Source organism: Mesocricetus auratus, unplaced genomic scaffold, assembly GCF_017639785.1.
Source record: "Mesocricetus auratus isolate SY011 unplaced genomic scaffold, BCM_Maur_2.0 Super-Scaffold_100022, whole genome shotgun sequence".
NCBI lineage: Eukaryota > Metazoa > Chordata > Mammalia > Rodentia > Cricetidae > Mesocricetus > Mesocricetus auratus.
The window spans coordinates 20,868,527-20,883,405 of record NW_024429203.1 but is presented as its reverse complement, the minus strand read 5'-3'; the positions used below and the strand labels follow the sequence as shown (position 1 = coordinate 20,883,405).

Below are 14,879 nucleotides of genomic sequence, written 5' to 3'. Positions count from 1 at the left end.
CCAAAATAAATTCTCATTCTCTTTGAGGTGAGAGGTAGGAGTGAAGACTCCACATGGTGTGGAAGTGTTTCCTCTCTTCCTCTTGTCTTCTTTCCCAATCAATCAATCTTGAAGTCATCAAATGGGGTCAAGACAGGAAGACATCCATGTTAGAGAGAGCCTGGTGTGGGAACCACAGCCCCAACATACTGATGGGAGCTTTGAGCTCCATGTATCCTTCAGTATACTCGATCCATTCGCAGATAAGTAAGGATCTGTAGAATACACTAAAATGACCTTAGGAAAACAAGTAAGACAGACCCAGAGGTGCTACTCCCACTGTGATTGCCCAGGGTGCCCCTCTCTGAGGAGGTAACGTTGAACCCAACTCCTGGGAGTAAACAGAGTAGAGCCTGTGGGGGACAGAGAATTAGAACATATCCAGGGCAGGTCTTTGGTGTTCTTGAAAAAGAAGGAGGCTACCTTACTCTGTGCTCTACTGAACGGAGCTGGAAAGTTACAGGAGTGGGAGGCATTTATAAGGACAAAGACGAGTCCAGAAAGTACAAGATGGGTGGGTTCAGGTTGCCTGGGACTTGGACTACTGCGTGTAATACCTCTGAGTGAGAGCATTTCATCGTGTGAGAGGCGTCACACAAGTGTTGTATTCTTAGTCAAAGAAGTTGGTCTTAGTGTGATCCCTGTGTAGCCATGGATGGCTAATCTGCCTCTATGGGTCTTTGTCTTCCTCTGGTCGTCAAAAGAAGAGCCAAATTTTATATCTCCATAACCCACGAAATATTGACTATATGAAAAAATAATTGCGGAGAGCAATTTTACAGTTCCTCTGAAAGGTTAAGCTAAGAACACACGTGGAATCTTGGGGGACGGTCTCTGAAATGTGTTCTTTCTGGCGGGGTTTTCTCCCTTGCTTTTGTCTGGGTTTGGTCCTGTCCCCCGCTGAAGCGGAGCACTTCCTAGAATCAGACTGTAGGTGGCGCAGTTAGGCTTTTCTCATGTTGCAGCCATAAAGGCGAGCGCGTCCACATTTCAAGTCTAGACAGAGGACGTGCACAGAATCATAAAACCTTCACACTGGAGGGATCCGGAAAGGTCATCTACTCCCTCTTTTGTCTTTAGAAAACCGGACTCCTAAATCAGCTCTCTGCTGTGCTCCTTTCAACCGTGGTTAAAGCTCTCTTGCTCCATGCTTGGCTCAGCAACATCCAAACCAGCAGAACAACAAATCCCCAATAAAATCCAACATGCACGTGTGTGCGCGCATCTTTTTCGTGGGGATAAAATTACACCGGTGGGGCTGCTGTAGGTCACCAGAGCCGCTTCCTCCCTTGTCATAACTGAGTAAAGGATTCTGTTTATCTGAGATGGGGATTCTTAGGTCCAGAGGTGAGTGCAGGATGAGGCTGAGAAGGATACCATCAAGCAAGTAGTATTCCAAACAGCAGGAATAAGAATAAGTAGTGCATATCTTTTCCCATTCTGTGGACTGCCTTTTTGTCTTGTTGACTGTGTCCTTTGCCTTACAGAAGCTTTTTTTTAGTTTCAGGAGGTCCCATTTGTTAATTGTCGATCTCAGTGTCTGTGCCACTGGTGTTATGTTCAGGAAGTGGTCTCCTGTACCAACTCGTTGAAGAGTATCTCCCACTTTCTCTTCTAAAAGTTTCAGTGTGGCTGGATTTATATTGAGATCTTTGATCCATTTGGACTTAAGTTTTGTACAAGGCGATAAACATGGATCTATCTGCAGTCTTCTGCATACCAGTACCCAGTTATGCCAGCACCATTTGTTGAAGATACTTTCTTTTTTTCCATCGTACATTTATAGCTTCTTTGTCAAAAATCAAGTGTTCATAGGTGTGTGGGTTAAAATTAGGGCTTTCAATTCGGTTCCATTGGTCTACCTGCCTATTTTTGTGCCAATACCAAGCTGTTTTCAGGACTATAGCTCTATAATAGAGCTTGAAGTCAGGTATGGTGATGCCTCCTGAAGTTCCTTTATTGTATGGGGTTGTTTTGGCTATCCTGGGCCTTTTGTTTCTCCATATAAAGTTGATTAATGTTCTTTCCAGGTCCTTGAAGAATTGTGATGGAATTTTGATAGGGATTGCATTGAATCTGTAGACTGCTTTTGGCCAGATTGCCATTTTTATTATGTTGATCCTACCAATCCAAGAGCATGGGAGATCTTTCCATTTTCTGGTATTTTCTTTGATTTCTTTCTTTAAAGACACAAAGTTCTTGATATACAGGTCTTTCACTTCCTTGGTTAACATTATCCCCAGATATTTGATGCTGTTTATAGCTATTGTAAAGGGTGAGGTTTCTCTTATTTCTTTCTCAGTCACTTCATTGCCTGTATATAATAGGGCCACTGATTTTTTTGAGTTTACCTTGTATCCTGCCACATTGCTGAAGGTGTTTATCAGCTCTAGGAGTAACCTTGCGGAGTTTTTTGGGTCACTTATGTAAACTATCATATCATCTGCAAATAGTGAAAGTTTGACTTCTTCTTTTCCTATTTGTATCCCCTTTATCTCCTTTTGTTGTCTTATTGCTGTAGCTAGAACTTCAAGTACAATATTGAAGAGATATGGAGAGAGTGGACAGCCTTGTCTTGTTCCTGATTTTAGAGGAATTGCTTTGAGTTTCTCTCCATTTAGTTTGATGTTAGCTGTTGGTTTACTGTATATTGCTTTTATTATATTCAGGTACGTTCCTGTTATCCCTGATCTCTCTAGGACCTTTATCATGAAGGGGTGCTGGTGATAGAGGGCTAATCTCCAAAATATATAAAGAACTCAAGAAACAAGTCTCCAAAACACCAAAGGATCCAATTAAAAGGTGGGGTACAGAACTAAATAGAGAATTCTCAATAGAGGAGGCTAAAATGGCCAAGAGACACTTAAGAAAGTGCTCAACATCCTTAGCCATCAGGGAAATGCAAATCAAAACAACTCTGAGATACCATCTTACTCCTGTCAGAATGGCTAAAATCAAAAACACCGAAGGCAATTTATGCTGGAGAGGATGTGGAGAGAGGGGAACACTCCTCCACTGCTGGTGGGAGTGCCGACTCATACAGCCTCTTTGGAAATCAGTATGGAGATTCCTCAGGAAAATGGGAATTAATCTACCACTAGACCCAGCAATTCCACTCTTAGGCATATATCCAAATGAGGCAAGTTCATACAACAAGGACATCTGCTCCACTATGTTTATAACAGCATTATTTGTAATAGCCAGAACCTGGAAGCAACCTAGATGCCCCTCAACTGAAGAGTGGATAGAGAAAATGTGGTACATTTACACAATGGAGTATTACTCAGCAGAAAAAAGCAATGGAATCTTGAAATTCGCAGGTAAATGGATAGCACTGGAAGAAACCATCCTGAGTGAGGTAACCTAGTCGCAAAAAGACAAACATGGTATGTACTCACTCATATATGGATGTTAGACACGGATCAGGATAGTGCCAGTCTGCACTTCCACTGATAGAGAGTCTGGGAAACAGGAAAGAACCTAAAAGATATGCATAGATACATAGTACCCAAGAGAAGAGGATTGAGACAAGATCCTCTGAATGGATGGGGAACACGGCAAGGGGTGGGGGGGAGTGGGAGCTGGGAAGAAGAGAGGGGGAGAAGAGGAAGAGAGAGTAGGTCATGGGGGAACAGGAAGTTGAGTGGGTGGGGGTAGAATAGGGGGAAGAGGGAATCATAGTTTAGAAGACAGTTCAGGCACCAGAGTGACCTCGAGTGATCTAAAGGGATAACACCAATTGGCAAGCTAAGCAATAGTGGAGAGACCACCTCGAATGCCCATTCCTGATAATGAACTTGATGTCTGTAACCATCCGGAAGCCTTCATCCAGTGATTAATGGAAGCAGAGGCAAACACACAATTAAGCGCTGAACTGAACCCAAGGAACCCAGTGACAGAGAGAGGAGTGATGAGCAAATTGGCAAATAATGGGCTGGCAAAACCAGCAGAGACAGCTGATCTGAACAGGGGAGAGCTCTTGGACCCCAGACCGACAGCGGGGAGGCCAGCATGGGACTGATCTGGACTCCCCAAATGTGAGTGTCAGCAAGAAGGCCTGGGCAACCTATGGGGCCCTGAGCTGTGGATCAGTGTTTATCCCTGGAATACAAACAGTCATCGTGTGCCTATAGCACAAAGAGGGATGCTCTCTCAGCCTGGACTCTTAGGGGAGTGCCTGGACCCTACCCAGAGTAAAATGACAGACTCTAGATATCCCCTATGTGGAAGGAAATGGCAATAGGGTGGGAGGCCGGGGGGGGGAATGTGGGAGGAGGGGAGGGAGAGGGAACTGGGATTGACATGTAAAACAAGCTATTTAAAATTAAAATAAAAAATGATAAAAGAAAAAAAAAGAATAAGTAGTGCAAGATTTAGAAAGAGGCAACATCTCTAACAGCTTGGAGAAGACCCGGGAGGAGGTTTTCAGAAAAACTGGTCTCAATTTTAGGGGGTGAAATGCCTCCACATCTAATTTTGATTTTCTAATTCATATGAATTTTTCTTGCTGTTTCTTTCTTTGTGGTGCTAGGGACAGGACCCAAGGCCTCACACATGTTAGACAAGTGCTAAATCTAAGAATTAATGATGCCGTGAGATACAGTGAACACTTTTGATGTCGAGGGAAACTCTTTTCATGATCACCTATCAATCTTACTATAGGCTTTGGAGTGTATATGTGGCTTCCCAGAAAGTCTGAAGGAAAACAAAATAGCGAGGAGTTATCTGAATCAGATGGTAGCTACGATGTTTTGATTAAATTCTCATCCTGTGTCTTATAGCAGCCAGCAGCACAGCTGTCTTTGGCAGTGGCAACTTCTTCCTCCATAATCTTATAAAATTGCCTAACGGTTGTGTGAAGACGCAGGAGTGAGCAGAGATGTGAAGAGACAGCGAGGTGTACCCAGTGTTTGTGCCGGGTACTGTTAGGAATAATGGGTGTGGGGGGCCTTGTCCGATTCTATGACATGCAAGGGACAGACATGCCAGGCAGACAGAGCTTAAGTGAGAAGGTTTATTAGAAAGGGAAGGGGGGGGAGGGAACAGAAAGAAGGGGGACAGAGAGAGAGAGAGGGAAGGAAGAAGAGAGAGAAGAGGAGGCAGGAAACGTCCTATCTGTCCCTTCAGGAGAACAGCTGGAAAGAGAGCAGAAGTGGGCAGGGTATTTTTGTTTTGTTTTTGTTTTTTTTTCATATTAAAGGGTCCTTTGCACTTGCTGCAGACTAGGTAGTGACAGCTGCCATGGATCCCTGGGCTGACCAGAGTATTGCCTGAGTGCGTTCTGCCAGGTGACAGGGCAGGCCAGCATACTGCCTGAAGCCTTACAGGTACAGAACCTGGAGGGTTGGCAGCATCAGGTTCACATGGGATGTTCTCTGAGAAGCTTGGAGGATGTTTATGCACTGACAGCAGGTTGAGGAGAGGACGTAGAGAACGCTAGACAGAGGCCAGCAGCTGCAGAGACTGAGAACAGTCTCCAAGGGAGATGTTAACTGTGGCGAGAAGGGGGAGTGGTTTTCTTTTTTTTTTTATTAATATTTTTTTTATTTTCCATTTTAAATTTAGATAAGAAACAAGGTTGCTTCACAAGTCAGTACGAGGTCCCTCTCCCTTTCCCTCCCCTCCTCCCGTGCCCTCCCCCCATCCCCCCCGTTATCCCTCATTCCCCCAGGGAGGGTGAGGCCCTCCATGGGGGTGTCCATAGTCTGTCATTTCATATAGGGCAGGGCCTAGACCCTTCCCCAAGAGTTCAGGGTGAGAGTGCACCTCACATTGTTCTATGGGAGTCCAGAGACCGTGTGTATACTTGGGATGGGTACTGATCTGCTGTCCAAGGCTCAATAGATTACCTAGGCCTCCTCACTGACACCCAGATTCAGGGGGTCTTGATCAGTCCCATGCTGGATTCCCAGGCTGATGCCTGGGATTCAAGAGTTAACCTTTGTCTGGTCAGCTGTTTCTGGGGGTTCAACCAGCCCAGTCTTAATCCCTTTGATCATCAGTCCTCCCTCTCTGATACTGGCTTTCTTGAGTTCAGCTCAGTACTTAACCAGCCAGTAAATGAAGTTTCTGTTTCCCAGACTCTCTGGCAATAGGATTGTAGGCTGGCACTCCCCAGATCTATGTCTAAAATCCATACCAGGGGAGGCTGGGAGGGGAGAGAGGGCACCTTTGACTTCGGTGGCAGAGGGCAGTCCCGTGGTAACTTTCGTTTTCTCTGTGAGTGTCATAGGTTCTAGGGGAACCTTCTCTTCATAGTCAAGGGTAAGTTTGAAGTCCCTGTTGAAGAGAGTTTTGTTTTTGTTTTTACGAGACAGGGTTTCTCTGTATTGTTTCGGAGGCTATCGGTCCAGCCAGGCCTCAAATTCACAGAGATCCGCCTGTCTCTGCCTCCCGAGTGCTGGGATTAAAGGCGTGCGCCACCACCGCCCAGCTGAAGAGAGTTTTTAAAATAGTATGTATGAAGTGGTGAGGGGACTAGAAATTTCTGAAAATGCCACTCATTTTTTGAAATTAAAATTTAATTGCATCATTTACACACACATACTTTTAAAACAAATCTTGGCAAATGGAGTTCATGACTGAGGCAGGATATAACTATTCCTCTCATTGTGAAAGATGTACCCCTGACACTTGATGGCGGGTACGCTAAAGGTAGAAGGTTAAGCTAAAACTTCATACCTTACTCTAATAAACATTTTATGATCAAACCTAATGGCGAGGTGAATTGAAACAATTCATTGGACATGGCCAGACTTAATTTTTCCTAAAACAAATCTAAACAGTTGAAGGAACACATAACCACTAATTGCAGAAGGATGACATGAAAATCTGATAGCTTAATAAATTTTATAGATCTGAATGATAATTAACACAATAACCTGAACTTAATTAGATACTTGTATTAAATGCTGGCAATAAGCAGCCGCTCTCCTTGGTATCCATTTTAAATGTATACGAAATATCACAGCATGGTCCAATAAGGGCAGACACAAATAGAGCTAATGACTTTTGGAGAAATTAAACAGGATAAATAAACCACACTGAATTCATGTGGAGCCTACCATGGGGGAGGGACAGGCACAGGAAAGCATGCCCTTTTCCTGGTCTCAGTGTCTCGGTGCAGGAATGCGGGATCCAGGGATCCAGGGATCCAAAACCCACAGAGTGAGTTCCTGGGAGGGCAACATCCTTTTCTGTGGTATTCTTTTGGAGAAGAGGAGCCCACAAGCCCTGGAGAAGGACCCATAAAGCAACAGGAAGTCTCCACCAAGAGTTCTGCTTGCAATAGCTCAGACTATAATTTTGTTTTTCCCCAAGCCAGGTTCATAGACAGGAAAGGGGGGGGGTGTGCTGCTTGAAGTCTACAGGAAATCCCCCATCCGGTTCTCCATGCCACCCCACCGACCTCTGTTGAGGTGAACTTGAAACTTAGGAAAGCTTAAGAAGAAAGAAGCTTCCCTACCATTTTCTCCCCTCCTTCCTCCTCTCCCTCTCTTTTCTCCTTCTTGTCTTTATTGTTGTGCTGGGGCTTGAATCATACCATACTACGCACACACTCTGCCACTGAGCTACAGCACATCATTCTGTGCAAATGTGAGAAACTGAGTTTGGAATCCCAGGATCCATATTTTAAAAAAAGAAAGAAAGAAAGAAAAAAGAAAAGAAAAAGATGGGTTTGCCAGCATATACCTGGAATTTCTAGTGATGTCAACCTCTGGTTTCCATATTCAACACAGACACACATGGGCATATACATATGTATACACCAAACACACGCATGCATGCACCCACACATGCATGCACAGATGGGTGAAATTGTGTTACTGTGTTTCCCTACATGGCCTCCAGCTCATAGGCTCAAGTGGGTCTCTACCTCAGCCTCTCTGGTAGCTGGAACTGCAAACGTGTGCTTTCATGGCCTCTCCCTTTCCTGTTTTCTTTTAAAGTCAGGATTCAACTTTATGCGTTTGTTAATTTACTTGCTTATTTTAAGATGCTTAGTTATGGTATCGCTGATACATAAGCCTCTGAACATATATAATGTGTACCATTGGATGAATGTATTACCACAATAGAGAAAGACACGGATGTCACTTTCAGCAACTATCCATGTCACCCATAGTCAAAACAAAGACATCCACTTCTCTGGTTCCTCAGGAATCACGAACCTTGAGTCAGATATGCCCATGCTGACCATCCTAAGGCTTTAATGCTCTGACTCTCCCTCCACCCCACCACCCCCTGCCATATTTCAAGCCAACACCCAGAGGCTGGCTAGCTGATGCTGGATATTGTTGGAGGACTCAACAGTGACCACCAAGATGGCTGCACTGTGACCTTCCTACTTTTCCTCACACTCTTGTGAAAATCCAGATGACTGTTCTTCCTGAGAGCCTCCTTATAAGTCCCGCCCATTGTGACTACTATGCTGCCCATCCCCCACTTTTTGAATCAAGCAGAAGTTGCAAGGCTCATTTGTGCTTGGTGTATGCAAGGGATGGTACCTTTGCATTTGTCTGCCGATTAACCCTGGGGAAGACTGGGCTAGCTATCCTTGTCTCTCTGTGATACAGCTTCAGAGCATACAACTCTCAATGAAGCCAGCCATTTGTAATGGGGAGGGCATCAGTGTCACACAGGACAATCCTGCCTTTGAACCTCACTTCTTGTCACTTACTACTTTTGAAGACTTGAAAAAGTTGTTACACTGCTGTAGATCTCATGTGGCCATCAATAAGATGAGATCACTAAGGCCTCAGCAGACTGTAACTTAGCTTGATGCAGAAACAAGATGGTGATCTCCCCTTTAACAAGTAGGGGAGTCTTAGCCAACTGCAGGTGTCAGTTGTTCATAGCACCTTCACACAGGAGAGATGGGAGGTGCATCCTGTATTTCTGGTTCTTTCTCTGCTATAAATATAATTACCCAGGTAATGGACAGGCCATCCATTATTGTATGGATTCAATGCATGGCAGATGGTGAGTCATCAGTGTAGATGTTAATATGAGTCTGAGACTCTGGTTTGCCTTTTGTAGTCATATAGGAACTACTACTGTTTTTTGACCCCACTCCATGTATTTCTTTTGTAGGTACCAATGGCTGAAAGTGACAGACATTCCATTTCTTCTTTAACTGGCAAGAAGAACTTTGTCTCCAGCTATCCAGCCAGAGAGGAGCTCAATCAAATGATGTTGGCTAGAGTTAATATTTACGACAGTCTTCTTCCCAGTCTTGAATAACCAAAGGTCATATGTCATCTCTCTTCAGTTAAATCAGCCACACCAAGTCTCCTACCTAGAAATAAACATGACTCAGAGACTAACCTTCTGGGAATTTTTACATTCTACAAGTGTGTCGTAAATTAAAGGAAATATTGAAACCTTACCTTTCTTAAAAAAGAAAATAATTTTATTTTCTTTTATTTAAGCCACTACAGACAAGATTGAAATGTGTGAGTGTGTGTGAGTGTGTGTGTGTGTCAGTGTGTGTGTGAGTGTGTGTGTGAGTGTGTGTCAGTGTGTGAGTGTGTGAGTGTGTGTCAGTGTGTGTGTGAGTGTGTGTGTCAGTGTGTGTGAGTGTGTGTGAGTGTGTGAGTGTGTGTGAGTGTGTGTCAGTGTGTGTGTGTGAGTATGTGTGAGTGTGTGTGAGTGTGTGTGAGTGTGTGTGTCAGTGTGAGTGTGTGAGTGTGTGAGTGTGTCAGTGTGTGTGAGTGTGTGTCAGTGTGTGTGTGAGTGTGTGTGAGTGTGTGTCAGTGTGTGTGAGTGTGTGTGTGAGTGTGTGTGAGTGTGTCAGTGTGTGTGTGAGTGTGTGTGTGTCAGTGTGTGTGTGTGTGTGTGTACAATCTAGTTTTGTAGCATGCTATTTACAATTCTAGGCCAGACATCAGACATCAGTGTGGACCAAAAGTGAAGCAAATTTTAGTTAAATCCAGAGGCTGAGCAAAACTTATAGAGACAGGCAGATTGGTTGCAGCTCCTGCCTGTCGTGTTCAAAGGTGGTTTGAACAATTACCTGCTTGTTATTGGCTAAGACTCGGCTATGAATTACAAGGCTAAGTTACCATCTTGCTAACACTGCAAGTTAGGCTACAGTTCACTGTATAAGAAGACACCTTTGAGATAAGTGGAAAAAGATAGAAACAGAGATATCTTAGGTCAAATTTAGCAAACCAATATGTATTAAGGCTTTGACTAGGTCTCAGCTAAGATACTGGAGCTGTTGTGAGAAACGAGGCCTGTGTGAGTGCTACAAGGAGTAGTGTGAATCAGCTCAGACCAGTTAGAGTAGTTGTAGGAAAACCTGCTACACAGAGTGTTCAGGAAAATCCTCCTTTAAAAGGTGATTAAGTTCCCAGGGGGTGAGGAGTTAAAAGCAGAGGGAAGCCAAGGGGAGAAGTCCTCATATAAAGGCAGAGGCTCTGTGGCTGGGTAAGTGGCTCAGTGGCTCACGTGCTAGCCACAAGAGCATGAGAATGTGAGCTTGATCCCAGCAGCCACATAGAAATGTTAGACATGGCTACACATGTTCACAATGGCAGTGCTGTGGAACCAGAGACAGGGAGATAGATGTCTAGAGCTGGCTGGCCAGCCAGTTCAGCCAAATCAGAATCTGTGTACCAAGTAAAAATGAGAGAGCCTGTCTCAATAAACAAGGTGGACCTTGTCCTGAGGAATGACACCCAATGTTGACTTCCGTCCTGCATATGTGTGCCCTAGTGTATGCATACACACACACACACACACACACACACACACACACACACACACGGTGGAAGGAATCAAAGAAAATAATTATGAGGTGCTTGGTCAGAGTAAGAGGTCTTCCTAAGAAACATAATCCTCCTGCAAGCCTCCCAGAGTATTTCAGAAACCCATCCAAATACACTCGGAGAAAGCACCAACCTGCCTATTTAACAAATTACAAACTAATATGCTATCAAATTAAATTGGGAGTGCAGCCATTTAGGAAGGGCATTGCAAGTTTGGTACGCTGAGCTGGTTATTTGATTCACGCTGTTCTTTCTAAATGGTCCATCACCATTTTTTAGTACAGAAAATGCCACACCTCCGATAGCTTTGCATTAAGAACCATCTGGATGCTCAGTGGCTAGAGGCACTGATAACATGTAACAGCTTTTCTCTTTCATGGTGAATTGTAACTGAGTTGTAGTTTCCAAAATCTTCTCTTGCTCCACTTTCTTTAGTGTTTTTGAAGTTAATGACTGTAGCTTGTTTCTAGTTTAAAAATAATTTTGAAGCACCTTTGCAACATCATTGTTATGGTTTGGATAAATGTGTATGTCCTGGTCCCCCAAACCCCAGCTATGCATTAGGGGTGTGGTTCCCACCCTCTGACATGTAGTGAATTAGTGGAACTGGTGGGAGAAATGAAGAAGTTAAGTCATTGGAGGTTTGCTCTTAAGTACACTGAGGGAGTTCAGTCTCTTCCTCCATCTTTGCTTCATTGTTCTGCTCAAATCAAACATCTGAACAGGCCAGGTCAGTTTTACTTGATGTGCTTTTGTGGTTGGTTGGTTGGTTGGGATGTTTTTGTTTGGCTGGTTGGTTTTTTGTTTGTTTCACAATAAAACACACCCTCCCATCCTCCTCACTCCCTCTCTGGAGAGATGTAGACTCAACAACCATAGACACCAAGCAGACAGCCTTGCAAGCATTATGCCCTTTCTCTGTCACCCATTTCTAGGTTCAGTCACCTCCCATATCCTGGCAAGAGACATCTTTCTCTGCTTCAGGCCTGAGAAAAGAACTTAGGCACCCAACCATCATGCAGCTAGGACCAGCCGTGATGCTTGAAGGCAACAGGCTGACTCCTCATTCCCCTTGCTGCTCTCTGAACCCTGCCTCATCTTTTCTCCTTGATTGGTGCCTTTCAATTGAATTGACTTGAATGTACCTTACTGACTTTAATAACAAAATAATAGATACTTGACAGGAAAGAGCCCATTGTCACTTTCCTTCCTGGGTCTTCAAAATGCAATAATAGTAATGATAATGGAAGCAATAACCTTGAATGGACATAATAACCATTTACAAGGAATGAGTTAATAGAGCAGGCACGTCTCAATGCCTGACATGACAGAATGGGCAATACACATCAACTATTAGTGTAATCGTCATGCATTAAGCACACAGCATTGCCAGACTGCTATGCCAAATACTTTCTATACATAATTTCATTTAATCCATGCAAGATGCCCCACAGAGTAGGAGATATTGCCAACCCATTTTACAGATGAAGGCATGAAGATTCCAAGAACTCAAGTGCTCACACCTACACATTGGGTACATTTGTAGTTGGTATTGAAATCCAATCTTCACAAGGCATATCTGTTTTCAAGTTGTCAGTATTCATCTTTAGATTGGGGGTAGCCTTGCAGAGTTTGAGATAGCATAAAGCTGACAAATTTTCTTGAATTTGAAAGTTCTATCATGAAGGCTGTTCTAAGCAATTCTCAACCCGTGGGTTGTGACCCATTTGGGGGGTGGAATGACCCTTTCACAGGGGTCATCTAAGATCATTGGAAAACATAGATATTTACATTGCAATTCATAGCAATAGCAAAATTACAGTTATGAAGTAGTAGTGAAAATAATTTTATGGTTGGGAGATCACCACAACATGGGGAGCTGTATTAAAGGATTGCAGTATTAGGGAAGTTGAGAACCACTGGCTTAGAGCTTTATTGAGCAGGATGTGCATCTGGGTTTGGGAGAGGGAACAGTGAAAAAGGAAAGTATGTGTTTGTATGCTTATTGAACGTATGCAATTATTATTTTACATATGTACATATGTATGTATCCGTGTGTTGCTAAAGACTTTAGGGAAGCAAAGAGATGGCTCAGTGCGTAAAGGAGCATGCTGTAAGCCAGACAGTCTGAGTCTGATCCCCAAACTGGCATCATGGAAGGAGAGGACTAAATCTTACAGGCTGTCTTATGACCTACACACACACACACACACACACACACACACACACACACACACACACACACACACCACTTAAAATTTTAAGATGGAATGAATTAAATTAAGTGCTTAAGATCTATTTTGCATTTGTTTTTCTTACCTCAAGGATCTTTTTTTAAAGGCTAATTTATTTATACAAGGTCACCGAGGTAGCTAGCTAGTGGTCATTTTCAAAATTCACACCCAGTTTGGCCTCATCTCCTAGCTGAGCCGTCTGCCTAGGCCTCCAGGCTGTTCATTTATGCTCCAATTCTCCGCCCTACAGCACTGCCACTGCTTTAATAATAATTTCACATTTTCCACTAAAACACCAAAATGGCCCATCAAGAGAGGTTAAGAGGGTAGGTCCCTCAGAGAAGAGCCGGAGAGAAAGCTAGACAGTCGGTTTAGGGCATGATTTTCTGTACAGAACTGCTTGGAGGTGTGAAGATGGATGGGCTGACCTCTAGGGTCTTCTCCAGTCCCAGAGCTTCAGGATTGATTTGCCAATGAAAATGTCAAGCCTTTTCTTCCATAAAATGATGCATGGCAGCCTGGCTACATTGCCCACTTCTGCCCCCGCCCCTCACAGCTGATTAGGAAAGCCAGGATTAAATTAGCAGAAGCAGTGGGAAGGAAGGGTTTCCCCTGGAGTGATAATGTTGTCCTAAGACAAGGCAATAAGGGGAGGGGGAGAGGGGAAAAGGATGCGTAGCAGTCAGGGAGGTGGGGGCCCAGACGCTGAGCTGTGAGGACCATCGCTGTGTATTAGTCAACAGGCCCCAGGGCATAAACTCTGTGCTTTTGTGTGTACCAGAATATATACTGTATATACAATATACTCTAATTAAACAGAATAAACACGTATGAAAGAAATTGAGATGCACACATTGTAACCAGGAAATAAGAGGCTCATCTTGGAATCAGGACTCAATCAACAAAAGTTGGCTGAAGGTCGGCTCGCTCGGTGCCACACACATCGTTCTAGGTGACAGGGGCACAGACAGAAGCCAGAGGGTTCTGAGTCGCTGCCTTTCAGCAGCAAGCAGAACACAGGCAAGACACCAAGGGGAACATGTGCCTCAAGTACCAAGTAGGTAGTAAAGCCAAGAATGAATAGGATGATCAGGGGCTGTAGGAGGAAGTGGTGATGTTTGAGAGGGTGATCAGAGATGTCTACCAAGAAGGAGCTACTGAGTGAGCTCAGAGAGCCAAGTGCAGCAGCGAATCAGATGGAGAACCAGGCGAGGGAGTGGCGGAGGTGGCTGTGAGCTTATGAACCATGGCCATGTAGCAGCAGAGAGGATGCGGTCGTTGGTGACAGGGTGAGCAGCGCAGAGTACTGGGCAGATATGAAAGGATTTGTGGCTTTCAGATGGAACGAGACAGGGGTTGCTAGAGGTGAGAATAGGCAGGTTATCTGACTGTCGCTGTAATGGGGTCACTGAGGTTCAGGAGCCGAGGACAGGGCCTGCACTGTACCCTGGGAGAGGAAAGCAGGGGACCAGGATTCTTGTAATCACCCAGGCTCAGAGTGCTATTGAAGTGAGGGAAAGTAGTCGAGGTTTGTATGCATTAAAATACTACATGTTAGAAGGTGAACGGGGAGGCAAGTCTACAGAAAGGAAGAGAGCTTTTGTTAATTAGCTGTCTCTTCATGCTTCTGTCACATCTTGTCATCTCAGTTAAAGAGCAGCGAGGCTGGGAGGTGACGGATGGCCTGGGTTGTGAGGAGCTCTCTGATGATTTTGGCTGCTTTCTGCTGAGAAACAAGGGCAGGTACCCTCCTGCATTTACAGGTGACTTACCCACTAAGCACTGTATGGGTCTATCTACACACAGATCTGAAAAGACATGGCCCAATGCCTGT

The 14,879-nt window shown here is 44.3% G+C and overlaps 1 long non-coding RNA gene across 1 annotated transcript; it reads left to right on the top strand.

The window, feature by feature from the left end:
- Positions 1 to 40: 40 nt before the first annotated feature.
- On the top strand, positions 41 to 9,427 carry LOC121133429. Its single transcript, XR_005870261.1, has 2 exons — positions 41 to 246; positions 9,133 to 9,427. It is a non-coding gene; the product is annotated as an uncharacterized LOC121133429 (long non-coding RNA).
- The last annotated feature ends 5,452 nt before the right edge of the window (positions 9,428 to 14,879 follow it).